This window comes from Felis catus, chromosome D2, assembly GCF_018350175.1.
Source record: "Felis catus isolate Fca126 chromosome D2, F.catus_Fca126_mat1.0, whole genome shotgun sequence".
Classification (NCBI taxonomy): domain Eukaryota; kingdom Metazoa; phylum Chordata; class Mammalia; order Carnivora; family Felidae; genus Felis; species Felis catus.
In genome coordinates this window covers 1,193,125-1,208,770 of record NC_058378.1, presented here as the reverse complement: position 1 = coordinate 1,208,770, position 15,646 = coordinate 1,193,125, and the positions used below count along the sequence as shown (strand labels likewise).

Sequence of the window (15,646 nt, the reverse complement as noted above, 5' to 3'; positions counted from 1 at the left end):
CTGATCAAAACCACCAAGCCCTATGACCTGAACCACTTCAATGCCCACCTTGTACTGGACTTCTAATTGTCTCCTCTGTTGGTCTAATCTCAGTGGAAAAGACAGAGTGACACTTCCAGTATGGAAGTATAAATTCCCTGTAAACCAACACCGTACCAGATAACACTTATAGATTCTGGAGAAATCTGAGTATTCTAGAGAGTAAACAAAAGCAGGTTTTGGGGGGAGGGGAGTCAAACTGTGGAGAAGTAGTTAGCACGTCAATGATTTCTCCTCTGCTTTTTGGTCTTTGCCCAGAAGGCAGGCTGAAGCTATGTAGGATGTGACAAAGGTTGCTAAAACTCTGATAGAGCATCTGTTTTCTAGAATAGATTTTCTTCTTGGCTAGAAGTAAAGCCAAGCAAAGAAGCCCAGGCAGCTGTGGCTGGTTACCAGAGTATAGGGAATGCTGGAGAGATAAAGCTAGAGAAGAATCCCTAAACTCTGTACATAAACACCCCACGAGTTTCTGGTTGGTCCTTGGACCATGTGCTTCACAAAGGCTTCCATGATTAAACTGAGGTTGGATTTCCATCCACAACAGTGGGAAAGATGGAGCTTCATACAAGTCTAGGCAATTACCTGCTAAGACGAAAACATCAACACTCTCCAAAAGAATGAAACAAGATTTAGAATCTTCACAAAATGATATCCACAGTGCTAAGGATATAAATTCAAAATAACCTAACACAAAACAACAAAAAAATGTGACCCATTTCCAAAGAAAAGGGTCATCAACAAATGCCAATCAGATGCCATGTATTGGAATGATCAAGACAAGCATTTCAAACTCTATCATGAATACGTTTAGTAAAGAAAGAAAAATGCTGTCAAAGCAAATAAAGATATAAAACTTCTTCAGGGAAATAAGATGAAAAAAAACTAAAATAAAATTTTAGGAATGAAAATTAAATATTGAAATAAAAATTGCAGCATATGGGCCACTAACAAATGGAAATAGTAGATGAAAGTCACTGAAGTAGCCGTAGGTCAACAGAACTTACAGGAAAAGAAAGAAAAAAAGACACTAAGATAGGAAACAGAGGCTTGGAAACGCATGGAATGATAGCAAATGACTTAATGTCCAGATTAATAATTAATGAATCTCAGAAGAAAAGGAGAGTAAAAATGTGGCAGAAAAAAAATGTTAAAGAAATAATGGCCTGCCAATATTGACAAATATCTGAACATTTATAAAAAACATTTTCTTCTTTATTCAAAATATAAATGTTTACAAATAAAAATTATTCATTGTGTTTTGCACTTTAAAAGTATGTAGATACAGTGAAAGATGATGGGGTGATTAAAGGGACACATATGAGAAGTGGTTTCTGCTGTTTATAGGAGATGAACATTAGCTCTAAGAAGATTATGAAAGTTCAGGAAGCATATTTTAATAACTAAAATTCTAAAGACCAATATAATGATGTTCACACATACACATACAAACAATAGAAAAATTAAAATGAGTATTTTTTTTTAAAATACTGAAATAAGTTAAAAAGAGGAAAGCATACAGCAAAAATTAGACAAAATGATAGAACTAAAAAGACACAATGTCAATTACATTAAACATTAATAGTCTAAATACAAAAATTACAAGTCATAGATGGTCAGGATGGATGAGAAAGCATCACCCAATGATCTGCTGCCTACGCTAGACAGACTTTAAAAAGTTACAAGTAGGGGCACCTGGGTGGGTCAGTCGGTTGAGCGTCTGACTTCAGCTCAGGTCATGATCTCACAGCTCATGAGTTTGAGCCCTACGTCGGGCTCTGTGCTGATAGCGCAGAGCCTGGAGCCTGATTCGGAGTCTGTGTCTCCCTCTCTCTCTGCCCCAAGCCACTTGTGTTCTGTCTCTTTCTCTCTCAAAAATAAATAAACATTAAAAAAAGTTACAAGTAAAGGGATAAAAAAAAGACATGTATACAAACATGGAGAAGGCAGGAAGGGCTGGCTATATTGATAAAACACACATTACAGTAATGAGATAAAGAAAGATTTTCCACAAAAATAAGATTATTTTCTACTCTGCCCAAAGCCTTACAGCTGCTCAAAGGACACGGTCTGAGTGATGGCTCACATAGTATGAAGTCTCTCCTGCTCTGTTATTTCTCCAACATGCTCCTTTCTGACCCTGGCCTCTCTGGGGCCGGCTTCGGTCACACTGCCATGTCACCGCTAGTCTAAGACATCATGCTTGCCTAGGGCCTTGTTGGATCCATGCTGTGTCTTAGTCAGGGTCAGCTACTCGGACAAAACACCACAGACCAGGCGGCTTAAGCAACCAGAACCCACCTTTCAGTTTTGGAGACTGGGAGGCCCAAGGTATTTACAGATTAGGTTCCTGACAAGACAGTCCTCCTGGCCTGCAGAAGGCCATCTCCTCACTGCACCCTCACAGTGCAGCGAAAGAGACAGTGCTGGTCTCTTCCTCTTACAAGGTTGTGAATCCCACCCCTCTCATGTCCTCACCTAAACCTAACTGTCTTCCAGAGGCCCTCCTTCCAAACATCATCACCCTGGGGTTTAGAGTTTCAACATAGGAATTTTGTTGGTACTCAAAGTTCTGGTCATATATCCCAACAGAAGATTAACGTTGGAAACACCATCAGGTGTGGGTCGGTGCTGCTTTGAACACAAGGTCCCACTGCGGTCTTCTGTTCAGTATTGCATGGTATAGAATTCTATTTTGTCTTGAGGTTCACAACGGGACGAGACCGTGGAGGGTCCAGGGCTGTAAGTCACAGTGCTCTTTCAAGGCTCTTCTTTCCTTCTACCTGGCACACTTGAAGTGCATCACAACCACTAGATAGAATCCAAGTGGGTTTCTGTTCTTTGCATTGCTTCATAGTAAAGCGAAAGGTTTAAGCCCTACCCACAAAGTCGGTAGAGAAAAAAAATCATTTTCTTAAGAGTTATGACTCCATATACATGTTGTATGATGATGTGGAATAAAATGCACGTTGCAGGACATTTTCTTAAAAAAAATCATGCAGTCCATAACATGCTGTTTCTTCTGCCTGAGATTTACTTATCCCAGATACAATCCTACCTGGTCCCCTCCCTCCTTCGGTACATTCTCAAGTCTCGTTCTACTGACAGTGACAATGCAAGTGCCTCACTCTACTCTCCCTTTCTTTCCACTGGGATCTAATTTTCCACGGATCATTTATAGTCTGGGGTACTACAGGTTTCCCTTGGGTTTTGTCCCTTGTTTGCTAGCAAAACAGAAGTGTGCTGATGGCAAGAATTTGTGTTGTGTTAACTCCCCTAGTCCCAGACGACAAGTCCAACGATCATTTGTTGAACACAGGAATGAGTGAGTGAGACACTGGTGAACACCAGGTCTACCCCAGACACCCTACCACTCCTGGGACACAGGGACATTTTGGGAGTTGAGGCCAAAGAACTGTCCTCTGGGCCCTCCAGGTGACCTAGGAGTGTGCTCAGAATCTTACTTTGGAGCCTCTCCTCCTCATTGGGCATCTCTGCTGTCCATTCATTCTTATGGGGCTCCGGGGTCTCAGAGTCCACAGGGTCCTGCTCAGGTAGGCCAGGCCAAGTGCAGTAACTCAGCCCTGGAAGGGAGTTGCTGAATTGTGGCCCTTCGTGAGGAGACCCACAGGGCAGTCACTTCACTGCTAGGGGCCCTGCTAGCATGAAATGTCCCGAAATGCCTGTCTGAATACCAACACTGAATTTTCTTGTTTGCTCCTTCCCAGCTTTCCCCCTGCATGCCGGGTGCCGGGAGATCTAATAATGACGGAGCAGGTGTCTAACCAGGAGTGTGCAGGTCATGGATGGGCAGGCTGATAACCACAGGAAGTGAGAGTGTGTCCCTGGGGCCCAACAAACGTGATTTTTAAAGCCTCCTCTGATTCCTTTCTGAATCTTCCGAGCTATGGGGGAAATAGGAACCAACCTTTGGTGAGGACACAGGGTGTCAGACATGGGGAAGGTCCCTTATTAAAGCAGTAAACTTGGTTACTATGAGCTAACATTTCACTGTCCCTTGAAAATCAATGTTTCCCTTTGTAAGAAAATTTATTATTTAAATAGGTTATTATTTTACTGCATAGATAATGAAGGATTCGTAGGCCTATAGCTCCCACTGGTGGGCGTGTTGAAAGGGACACTTGAATTTAAAGGAACAGATTTCTCTGACTCACGGGATCAGCACAGGCATCCACTTCTCCTACCCAACATCCACTCCCGGTAGCGGAAACCCAGGATCAGACACCCTAAGTGATGGACATTTCTTGAGATTGTATAACCCAGATCTGGGTCATTGCATAGACCCTACAAGAATCCTCAGGGAGCGGACTTCTCATTTTGGAGAAGGAATGGAGCTTTAGGCTGAGGGGCTTGAAGAAATGGTAGCTTAAGAGATATGTCCAAACTGAAGACAAAATTCAGGTGAGGATAAGGAAAATTGTCCTCAGGACTCAGATCAAAGAAAGGCCAAGTTAGCTAAAACCTTTGCCTTTAACTTCCTGCATTATATTCAGGTCTAAAGCTGTTCTAATCCTTCAGCAGAGAAATGTTGTTATTTCCAAGTATTATTTACACTTACTTTTACAAGTGCAGTGAAACCACATTGTCCAAATGAAGAAGGACAAGGGTTAAGCTCCACATTCAGCCAAAGCCGAGACTGAAGCAAAATATCGCCATCACAGAATGAACATCTGAGACACCAGAATGAACCAAAAATGTGTCTGAACACCATGAAGCAGTGTCACAGTGTCATTATTTCAAAGTGTGGTGGCGACATTTTAGAAGTTTGGTATTAAAGGCAGAGGAAGCACAGTCCAGCATCGTCTCTTGCTAATGACTTCTGCAGACAGCATCCTGAATGCTCACCAAATGGGAGCACAGGGAGAATTCCGGCCAGCCCAAGCTCTATGGGTTCCTTGTCGCCCACACGCCCTCACTCCGATGAGGGCCACCAAGCTAAAGGTCAGAGTACAGCGAGCCCTGTGACTCCTGGTCAGAAGTGACGTGCAGTTCCATCGAGGCGACCCCGAATACTGACCTCGTGCGTTTTAAGAAGATGCTTTCTATTTCCAGAAACAGTCTTGTCCTCACTACTTAATTTTTCTCACATTCTCCACACATTCGCGGTTTCACACAATTACTTGAAATTTTGTTCTTAAACCTCAGATCTGAACGGTGAGTATGCAGGCATCTGAATTTCCAATTGCACCTCAACTTCCCTTGCATGAATACCAGTCTCAACCTTTTTCAGGTGCGGGATGGAGGCATCACGGGAAAGTCCCTGCACTCTCAAAATTGCCATCGTGGTGACACTTCAGCAGCTTTCGGAAGACAATCTCTATTCTTTAAAGCAACCAGCGGTTGTTAGTGTCTACGCTGGCACTGCTACATTATTTGGAATATCTATATCGGTATCTCTACCTGCAAAACATGGAAATAAAGTTTTCTTGAATTTTGAACGTCTTGCATAAATAAGTACGTGATGACGAGGAGGGTCCAGAATTCCTTGCGCATCATGTGGTTTGCCCACGGCTGAAGTATGACGAGGGAGACCCACCATCTTCCCTACCCCCACATGCTGTCTCGTGCCTGCTCTCCAAACACACGACTGAAATGCAGGACTAAGATGTGGCAGGACTCCTGTGTCACTTATACCCTCACCACCCCTGTTCTACTATCAGTGACACTTGTACAATGTGGAAGTATCCAGTCATTCATCTTGCCAAAGGCCAAGGCAGAAGGCACTGCAAGCTAGAGATTTTATTTTTACATACTGTGTATTCCTGGTGTATGCCTGCACCGACGGGGATGTTTCTCTAGTGGACATCAATGGGATTGACGTGCAAAGGGAGGGAGAGCTGAGCCACCTCATCTCCTAGGCCACAGCAGAGAGCAGTCATTCACCTGACAAATATTTAGTGGTTCAGGTTCCCAGGCAGCAGCCAATCCTAGCAGAGGGGATCCACGGCTGAACCTACAACAGTACGCACACTGCTGAGAGGTGATTGTGGCTTTTCTAGCCATCTTGCACTATTTTCTCAAGGATATTTTATAGCCAACATCCTTGAAAGACAGGGTAGCATCTCACCTTGGGTCAGAGAGGAGATTTATCTCCTGACCAGAATAATAAAAATGCTGTCTTCTTCAGGGACAAAAATTAAGCAGATTTGGGGAAGCTCATTGTAAGACTGGTGATTTGCTAACCTCAGTGATCTCAGCTATGATGCAGATCCAGTCTGTTGAACATTTACCTGAGCCTGTCTCCACGTCAACTCCATAGGACCTGAGGGGCAAAGGGAAGCCATGGAAAGTTCAGGGTGTGTGCTATGCTAGTGTGTGATCGATTATCCAAGAGTTCTTTGTTTCCTTCTCAATTCAATTTATGAAAGTCTGACAGGTAACACTAACAGTTCTGTTGTTGCTTAGGGATTCCTGGAGCACTTGGCATGCTCGATGGACATTCCAGGGTTACCCTGTCAAGAAAGAATATAGGGGCAAACGTCCTGGTTTTATCCATAGGCTAGAGAGAGCTGTTTCCTCTATGAGGAAGAAAGAAAACAAGCTGGGTTTACTTTATTTAAGCTGTAAGTTCCCTGAAATTAATTGTCCTACCTATTGTTTATGGGTATATGATAACAACTTTGCAATGAAAAGAAAGCAGAATATTGATACTAATGCCAAATAACTTCTCTTAAGCACTTTTTATTTTGGTACTGGAAAGAAAAAGAAAAAGAAAAGAACGGTCAGTTGAGCGTTTGACTCTTGATTTCGGCTCAGGTCATGATCCCAGGGGCACGAGATCCCCATGTTAGGCTTTGTGCTGAGCGTGGAGCCTGCTGGGGATTCCGCCTCCCCCTCTCCCCCTGCCCCTCCATCTAATGCCTCTTCTCTGGGCACGCGCACAAGTGCATCCTCGCTCTTACAACAAAAATGGCAGCTGAAATTGAATGTACTTAAATTTCATTTCTCCAGTGGTATTTACAGAATTGCTGTATACGTTTTCTTCACACAGATATGTATTGTTTCTTAAGCACATCACAAATAAATTCATTTTTATGATAGAGAATTTAGAAAATATTGACACCTAAAAAAGAAAGCTAAGTATCCTTCATAATCCCAGCACCGAAGTTAATCACTGTCAACATTTAGGACATATCTTTCCAGTTGTTACCTAAAAAAGAAAGCTAAGTATCTTTCATAATCCCGGCACTGAGGTTAATCACTGTTAACATTTAGGACATATCTTTCCAGTTGTTACATCCATGATTTATAGCAAAATAGTGTATGGTTTATTTGAAATTCCATAATATTTTCTAAAATTAGCAACCTATCATTAATCTATTAACAATCATATTATTAATTTATTTCTATTTTTCAAACTCAATTTAATTGTTACATAAGTATGCAGTATGTGCTTAACAGTGGAATCATGTACATGTAAAGATGAATGGATCCAGAGTGTAGTAATGATCCAGGTAAAGTGTGCCCTGAATGATGTGGTCATTCCTGTTCTTCTTACTGAAAGCTCCTGAATGTTTTCCCTGTCAATGGTAGAAGCTTCTAGTAGTCCTCTGCCGGAACTCTGCAGGGAGCTCCATGTGGTGCAATTGTGAGTTGGTGACGCCCATCACTCTCCTTGTTCGCTACCCCCCTCCTCTGTCGGGAGCAGAGCTATTGTAGCAACTCAACATCCCAGCACCCAGTATGCAGGGACAAAACCGCCCAGCAGAGACGGAGTCTCTTAGCTGTTGGGTGTCCCCATGGGACAGAACTGCATCGACAGACCCTTATCACTCACTTCAGGACTGTTTTGAAAGAGAAATGTGCCTCTTTGTTCTTTGTGCTGTATTAAATTGCATCCTTTTCTTACAGCAGCCTTACCTTAACCAGTACATTTCTTACTTACAGAATTGTATATTTTTTTGCAGTAATATTCTTGATTTCTTAGTTCCCTGCCCTGTAAATCAAGATACTTTTTTCATAATCACATAACTTTGGTGCATACTAGAAACCTGGAAATTTACAAAGGAAAAATATCTTCGACTTATAAAAACAGAAGCTTTTTTTTTTTCAGAGTTGTCAGATTTGTCTGATATTATATAGGATGAGGCTTCACTGTCAGAATGCTTAGTAAAATAATCTTACTAGTGACCTAATATAAAGTAGCAAGCAAGAGGAAGACATTTACCTTCAACCTCAACCGTTATGACCTAAAATTCATAATGGTCTCTGAAATTGTATTCTTCCCTCTTGTTACCTCTTCCTAAGGACTCTTGTACTAAACCGCATTTGACAGTCCAGATAGTCAATTGAGTTCTGCTAGACAGATTTATGCTCACTCATTTAGTCAAAATGGTTGTGTGCCTGAAATAATAGTGTGCTGCTTTTTCCAAAAACATAGATGAGAGAGGCTGAAATTTGTAGACAGCAATTTTCATATGGTGTGATCATTACAATGGGTCATATGTGATAGAGTGTAAAAAATAAGGCATTATAGGTTTTGTAATGACAGACTGTAGCCCAGTCTTAAAAATTGTAGAAAATTTCCTGGAGGAGGTAATGTCAACACTCAGTCCTGAAGAATAGGACATATCCAGATGAAGGAGGCAGGGGCATAGAAAAGACAGTAACCAGTGGTATAAGGGAAATCTAGGAGAGGACCCATATTTTCTTCCCCCAATCCAATTACTATTCCAAGGAGCAAGATGGTACTTATCAGGATAATGAAAAAGTAAGTTTCTATTCTTTTTTGTTTTTATTTACCTCATTCCAAGTCAGCTGGAAAAAAAAAAAACACCTTCATTTTACATTTTTCTTCTACCATAACATTATCATTCTCTACACACATGAAATACATATTTACTTATTTTTTTTAAAGATTTTAATTTTTTAAGTAATCTCTGCACCCAACATGGGGCTTGAACTCACATACCCAAGATCAAGAGTCACATGCTCTCCCGGCTGAGGCAGCCAGGCATCCCGGAAATAACATATGGTCCAAATCTATGGGCTTTCACCCATGGAAGAGCAGGTTTTGACAGAGCTCTCGGTGGCTCCTTAGAGATGGATGGAACATTCAATCATTCATCTAAATTTGTGTGTTTAAAGCTAACGAAAGTAAATGGGCCTTTAGTGTGGTCTCTGGGTCACGTCAGCACATTATTTTTGCAGGCTCTCAGAGGGCTGTTGATTGATAGCACAGAGCAAATGACTTCAGATGCTGCTGGCCTCCCCCAGTAGGTGTTAAAATAGGTGTTCAGGTCTGTTGCATTTTATCAAATGTTTAAACAGTGACTAATGGGACTTATGTTCGAGGTTTTGTGATGAAATAACACGGTTGCTTATTTCATATGCCTTCAAATTTTCCATAAACTTTTAGAGTCATTTTATAGGAGTACAGGGTCATTAAATAAAGTATACTTGAAAATTCATACATACATAAAATACATAAAATGATGATATACAACATATATAGGAGGTCAGTACAAGGGAAACTTCCTTTAAAGGATCTATAAATCTGATATTGAAAGTCCGCTGAGGGCTTGTTCTTTGGGATATTAGATTTTTGCTGCATTTTAATCTGACACAACAAATTTAAATCAATAGTTATTAGCCATAAACTGTGAGAAACTTCTGTATATTTTCATCCTATTATTATATAAAATTATAGTAATTACAAGTGCAGCACAAAGGAAAAATACCCTGAACAGAGAGGAAGGAAATTGTAAAACACTCATTAGCATTAGGAAAAAACTCCTATTTTGCATAATATGAAAGCAGAGATAAAAGAAAGTACATTTAGGTAATCCAATTTTAACATTAAAATTTGCAAAATATAAATCTTACATTTAAAATGCTCTATAATCCAAAGATGTAGCTAACATAATGATGGAGTTCTATGAGCAGACATTTTCTGTTTCATGAGAAATTATGAGTTTAAAAATAAAAATATTGAAAAGGGTTAAAAAGTAAAGGCTTCTTTTTGTAAAAAAAAAAAAAGAAAAAAAGTGAGAAAAAATTGTGTCCTTTCCATGGCTGTGTCAGGTTACCTTTTCTATTGGGTTGTGCTTTTGCCTCAACTTAGTGCTGCCATTTGATCAAGGCACATTGTTATTTAGGAGCTTAACAGATTCACCATTTGTTAAAAAATTAACAAAATGGCAATAAACCACCATATATATTTTTTGTTTTGTGTATTAATGCATAAAAACAAGAAAGGCAAAAAATAATTGAGAAGTCTACTGTGTCCTCCAATGTGTACTTTAGAGGTACTTTGACCCAGTCTGTCAAAGATTGCTCTCAACTATTTAAAAATTTTTTTTATAATGTTTTTATTTATTTTTGCGACAGCGAGAGACAGAGCATGAGCAGGGGAGGGGCAGAGAGAGAGGGAGACACAGAATTGGAAGCAGGCCCCAGGCTCTGAGCTGTCAGCACAGAGCCCGACGCAGGGCTCAAACCCACAGACTGTGAGATCATGACCTGAGCCGAAGTCAGACGCTTAACCGACTGAGCCACCCAGGCGCCCCTGCTCTCAACTATTTTAAATGTCAAATCCAAATGTTGCAATTTAGGATTAATAAAGTGTTGCTTCTATTTGATAAATTTACTCATTTACCTTTAGCCTCACCAGCCTAAGTCTCTCATTTTACCCAGTGACTGAAATCTAAGTGAATGCCATCCTCAGGATACATGCTGGGGTATTTGAAGATCTCTACTTATATTCAGCCCTCCAGAAAGTTTCTCAATGGTCGAAACTTGGCAACGGTTAGGACAGACATTCCAGAATGAATAGCCTCACTAAAAAAAATTCTGAGCACTCACTTAAAAAAAATTATCCATAAGCATTAGTGCAAAATTTATCATTTATAAACTGTACGATTTATTGTAACTTTGTGTTTAGAGTTATCAGATTTAGTAAATAAAAATATAAGACATCCAGTTAAATTTGAATTTCATATAACAAGTGAATATGTTTTTAGTATAAGTATGTCCTATGTAATATTAGAGATACATCTACCTACCTTTCTTTCTAATATCTGTCTATCATTTATCTATCTATCTATCTATCTATCTATCTATCTATCTATCTATCATCTACCTATCATCTATTTATCATCTATCTATCTATCTGACCATTTATCACTTGTCTAAAATTTAAATACAACTGGGAATCTTGGATTTTATCTGGCAGTCTTCTGTGGGATGTTGTTTTAACCCAGGTCATTATGCAGCTTCTTGTTCTAACATCTGTCCTTTCTCCCAACTATCTTTTTTTCTGCCCATTCTGGCCAGAGTCTCTGCTTACATTTCTACTCTTAACAACCGTGTGGTACCTCTGGCCAGTTTGCTCAGACTGGTTACCCAGAGTCAATTCTTTCTCCGTGAAACAGAATACTCTCCTAGGCTTAAGCCCCTCATCTGATTCATTCAGTAATCTCAGAACCAGCTTGTTTTCTGTTGTACAATCTTTTTGGAAGTTTGTCTCATTACGTATGGTTTTCCTGGCCTCTTTCTGCCCTTTAACAAGGAGCTAAATGATATCACTGTCTTAGAATGACATTTTTGACATGACAACATCTTGAGTAATTAAAGGAAAATAATTAGTTGTTACCATGTTCAGTTCTTAACCCAACTCCTAGAAGGAAGTATAGAGGAAAGGGTTCTTGACATCAGTCTTGACAATGATCTTTTGTGTTTGACACCAAAGGCAAAGGCAAAAAAAGAAAAAAATAAAGAAGAGGCACTTCACCAAACTAGAAAAGCTTCTATACAGCAGACCAAACCACCAATAATAAGAAAAGGCAGCCTACTGGGTGGGAGAAAATATTTGCAAATCACGTGTCTGGTAAGTGGCTAATAAAACTCATACAACTCAGTGTCAAAAATAATAATGATAACCCTGTTTTTAACATGAGCAGAGAAACTGACTGGATATTTTTCCAAAGAAGACACACAAATGACCAACGGGGACATGAAACTGTGCTCGACTTCACTCACCATCAGGGAAGTATAAATATCACCTCACGCCTGTCAGAATGGTACAAATAAAAAAAGACAAGAAATAACAAGAGTTGGCCAGGGTGTGAAGAAAAGGAAACCCTTGTGCACCGTTGTCGGGAATATAAATCAGTACAGCCTCTGCGGGAAACAGTGTGGAGGTTCCCAAAATGTTTAAAAATAGAGCTACCGTATGGCCCAGCGGTCCCCCTGATGGGTATTTGCCCAAAGAAAATGAAGACTGGAGATGAGAGAGTTCCCTGTACTCACATGCTCACTGCAGCGCTACTCACACGAGCCAGAATATGGAAACAACCGAAGTGTCTTAACAGACGAACGCACAAATAAGATGTGGTGTGTGCGTGCACGCGCGTGTGTAGTGGAATATTATTCAGTCATGAGAAAGAAGGAGCTCTTGCCCTTTACGACAAATAGGTGGACCTTCACGGTATTGGGAGAGAAAGACAAACACTGTATGATATCCATTATACCTGGGTTCTAAAAAAGCAGAACTCATAGAAAGAGACCAGAATGGTGGTTACCAGGAAGCAGGGGGAGGGGATGTTGCCAAATCTTCTCACCCTGTTATGTGACATGATGCAGGCGTTCGCTCACACTATGGCGCTAATCATTTTATAATATATGTGTATTAAATCAACACGTCGTCCGCTTAAACTTACACAGTGTTATATGTCAACTCTATTTCAATAGAGCTGGAAGAATTTAACTCAAACGTATTTTAGTATCTGGTAGAATTATTCTTCCTTGCCCCCTTAGAAGTTAGATGCGGTCATGTGACTTTCCCCTCATGAAATGTTAGCAGAGGTACCCCTTGTGAACAGTGAAAATTCAAAGCAAGACTTACCACCCCTCTTCCTACGGCTGCGTGGTTCTGGAAGGCATGTTTTTTAATGGAGTGTCTGAGTGACAGATTAGCAGAACCTCCTTGGTGACCCAGTTTGGACGCACAGCCCTGTAAGAAAGAAATGTCTTTCAAAACTTTAGGGTCATCAGTATATGGAATAAACCTACCTCATGCTGATGCACATAGCCACTACAGATAATCGGAATCACAGAATCAGGCAGGCTTATACGTCTGAGAGGAACTATAACTAGTCAGTCACTGCCTCCTTTATTTTGAAGCAGTGAACCAAAAATTAAAGTCATCCATTTAATTTTAAATAGAAACTACAGGATAATTTTTATTCATTTCAGCTGGAAAAATACATGAGATTTTATACACCAGATCTCCATCTTCTCTAAAATAAGGGCACAGCTTTTTTCATTTCACGCAGCTCTAAGAGGACATAACTAATTTTAGAAGCATCACTCGACTTACTATCCCGTGCACATTTGTGGCATTATCTGCTAACCACCTATAAATGAGTCTGTCTCTGATAAATTGCCTATATACTAATTTAAAATTAATAATCTACACAATTAATTATATTTTATTGAATGAAAGCCCTCGATTTCTATTTACACTAACAGTAATATGACATTCTAAATTACCATGGTTGTTATTAATAAAATGTTAGTGCACTCGTTTATGCACTTTAAGAAAAAAATTAATAGGCTTGTGACCAAATATCTAATATTCAGACCCTTTACAGCAGTCTACATTACATTTAACCAACATGATCCCTTTGAAACAGTCTCAATTTGTTTGACTTGTTAATGGCTAGCGGAAAAACTCATTACAAGAAAGCATCACCTGTTGAACGTACTCACAGCAGGAAAAACACACTGAAATCCTCTGCTGTGCTTATACCTGTAACTTAGTTTCCCTACGTTGGGGTTTGGCACTTGGATCGCCATTTCTGATGCCTGATGCCTGTCTCACTCATCTTGTTTTCTACTATGTATTTTTCTCTCCTAGGTTTCAGAGAATTTTCCTCGGTTTTCATAGTCTAATATAATCTCTCAAGTCCCGTTAGTATTTCTTATAGTTTCTCTGGGTTCCTTCTCAGTCGCTTTTAAAAATCTTAAAATACTAATATTTGAATGAAGGCAGTGAGGAGTCAGACATGCACAATATCCTTAAACACATATTTATGCCGTATGCAATCTTTAAAAACTAACACAGGTCTAAGTTTACAACTGGTAATCCTAACTTTCATCCAAAATGAACAACTGTGGAGAAATACAGGCAGTTTTTACATTCAGTCACTATCTCCCGCTCACCTCTCAACATTAACGGCTGTGGGATTCATGTGACCACATGAATATGTTATGCCCGGAATTCGTGATCCCCAAAGACCACTAGGGAGCCGAGTCCGATGCAAAAGCAAAAGAGCCTTTATTCGAGCTAGCTTGAGCTCAATCCCCTAGCTGCACTGACGCAGCGGTGAGGAGAGAGAGCGAGTTTCAAAAGCACAAAGGTTTTATTGGGGCCTCGGAGCAGTTGCTGAGGTAATGGCTGTGGCCTCAGCCGATTGGCTGGGGAAGGGTCGTGGCCTCGGCCGATTGGCTGGGGAAGGGTCGGAGTCCTGTTACGCAGGTCGCTGGGCGGGTTTTGATCAGGAAGTTTGAACGCGTGAGCGGGAGGTTACTCAAGGGGAGGAGGCGAGGTCTGAGGTTTCTGCGATTTTCCCGGAAAAGGGGTCATGTCGGGGACATAGTCACTCAAGGTGGAGGACACAGAACAAGATGGAGTCGGCCAGCGTAGGCCCGCCCTTTCAATCACTGGAGGTATGTGTGCAATTTTTAACATATCAACTTTGCACACTTGAAATTATGTGAGTTTACATGCATCATCTTTTCAAGGGAAAGGAAAATCCCACATTCATTCCCGCATCCCTTGTATCAGAAACCATTTGGGAAAACTCGGAAGTTTGATGAATGTGTTTTGAATGCACGTTTGCTTTGGTATCTCTGTTGTGCTTCAGTATAACCAGGCACAATACTTGAATTTAATGGAGGCGTACTTTGGCTCTTCATTTCCTGATTGTTTCCTTTTATTTTCACACTAGTTCTTGCATTTTGTGCAAACTCATTAATTCTAGCCTCTTTTCTCCTGCTTCTATATAAGGCTGGGCCATATCTCTTGGGCTGGTTTGGGTCTACCCACTCACAGGGGGTATAAATCACCTTGCACCTGAAAACAATGTGTGAAAAGGGTGTCTGAGCCTCAGTTCCTGAGGCAGTTCATGAGGTATTTCTCCCTTTATGGAAACTTTCCAGTTACTATGCAATTCTAAAAGCAGGGCATGAACTATTTCTCTAGATGTTGAAATATTTAGAACATATAGGTGGTGAGAGTCACATATTCATTTATTTAGTTAGTCATCAAATATGTATTGAGTATTTACAATAAATAATTCAATATGTTCCTTAAAATGATTAAAGCATGGACCCTGCTGGAAATTAGCTCATCATTTATGAGGGAAAATAAGACAAGTGGATATATAGAACAAAATTAGATGCTGATAAAAAAAAAAATACCAAGAGAACTAAGTCAGAGCAAAGAGAGGAAACAGGAAAGCCCGTTGAGGAAGGGCAACTCAGAAATGAAAGATGTGGCATTTGAAATAGACCCCCGGAGGTGGATATGACTCTCACAGGCAGAGATGAGTGAAGGGATCAGAGAAGTACATTCGAGGAAGAAAAT

The 15,646-nt window shown here is 40.4% G+C and overlaps 1 long non-coding RNA gene across 2 annotated transcripts in view; it reads right to left on the bottom strand.

The window, feature by feature from the left end:
• LOC123380723 overlaps nt 1-14,399 on the bottom strand; it is a 195,755-nt gene extending 181,356 nt beyond the window's left edge. For both annotated transcript variants that reach the window (XR_006586812.1, XR_006586813.1), the window contains exons 1-2: nt 14,221-14,399; nt 12,902-13,009 (exon numbers count right to left, since the gene is read on the bottom strand). This is a non-coding gene — a long non-coding RNA (uncharacterized LOC123380723). The remainder of the gene's footprint in view (nt 1-12,901; nt 13,010-14,220) is intronic.
• Between the last annotated feature and the right edge of the window lie 1,247 nt (nt 14,400-15,646).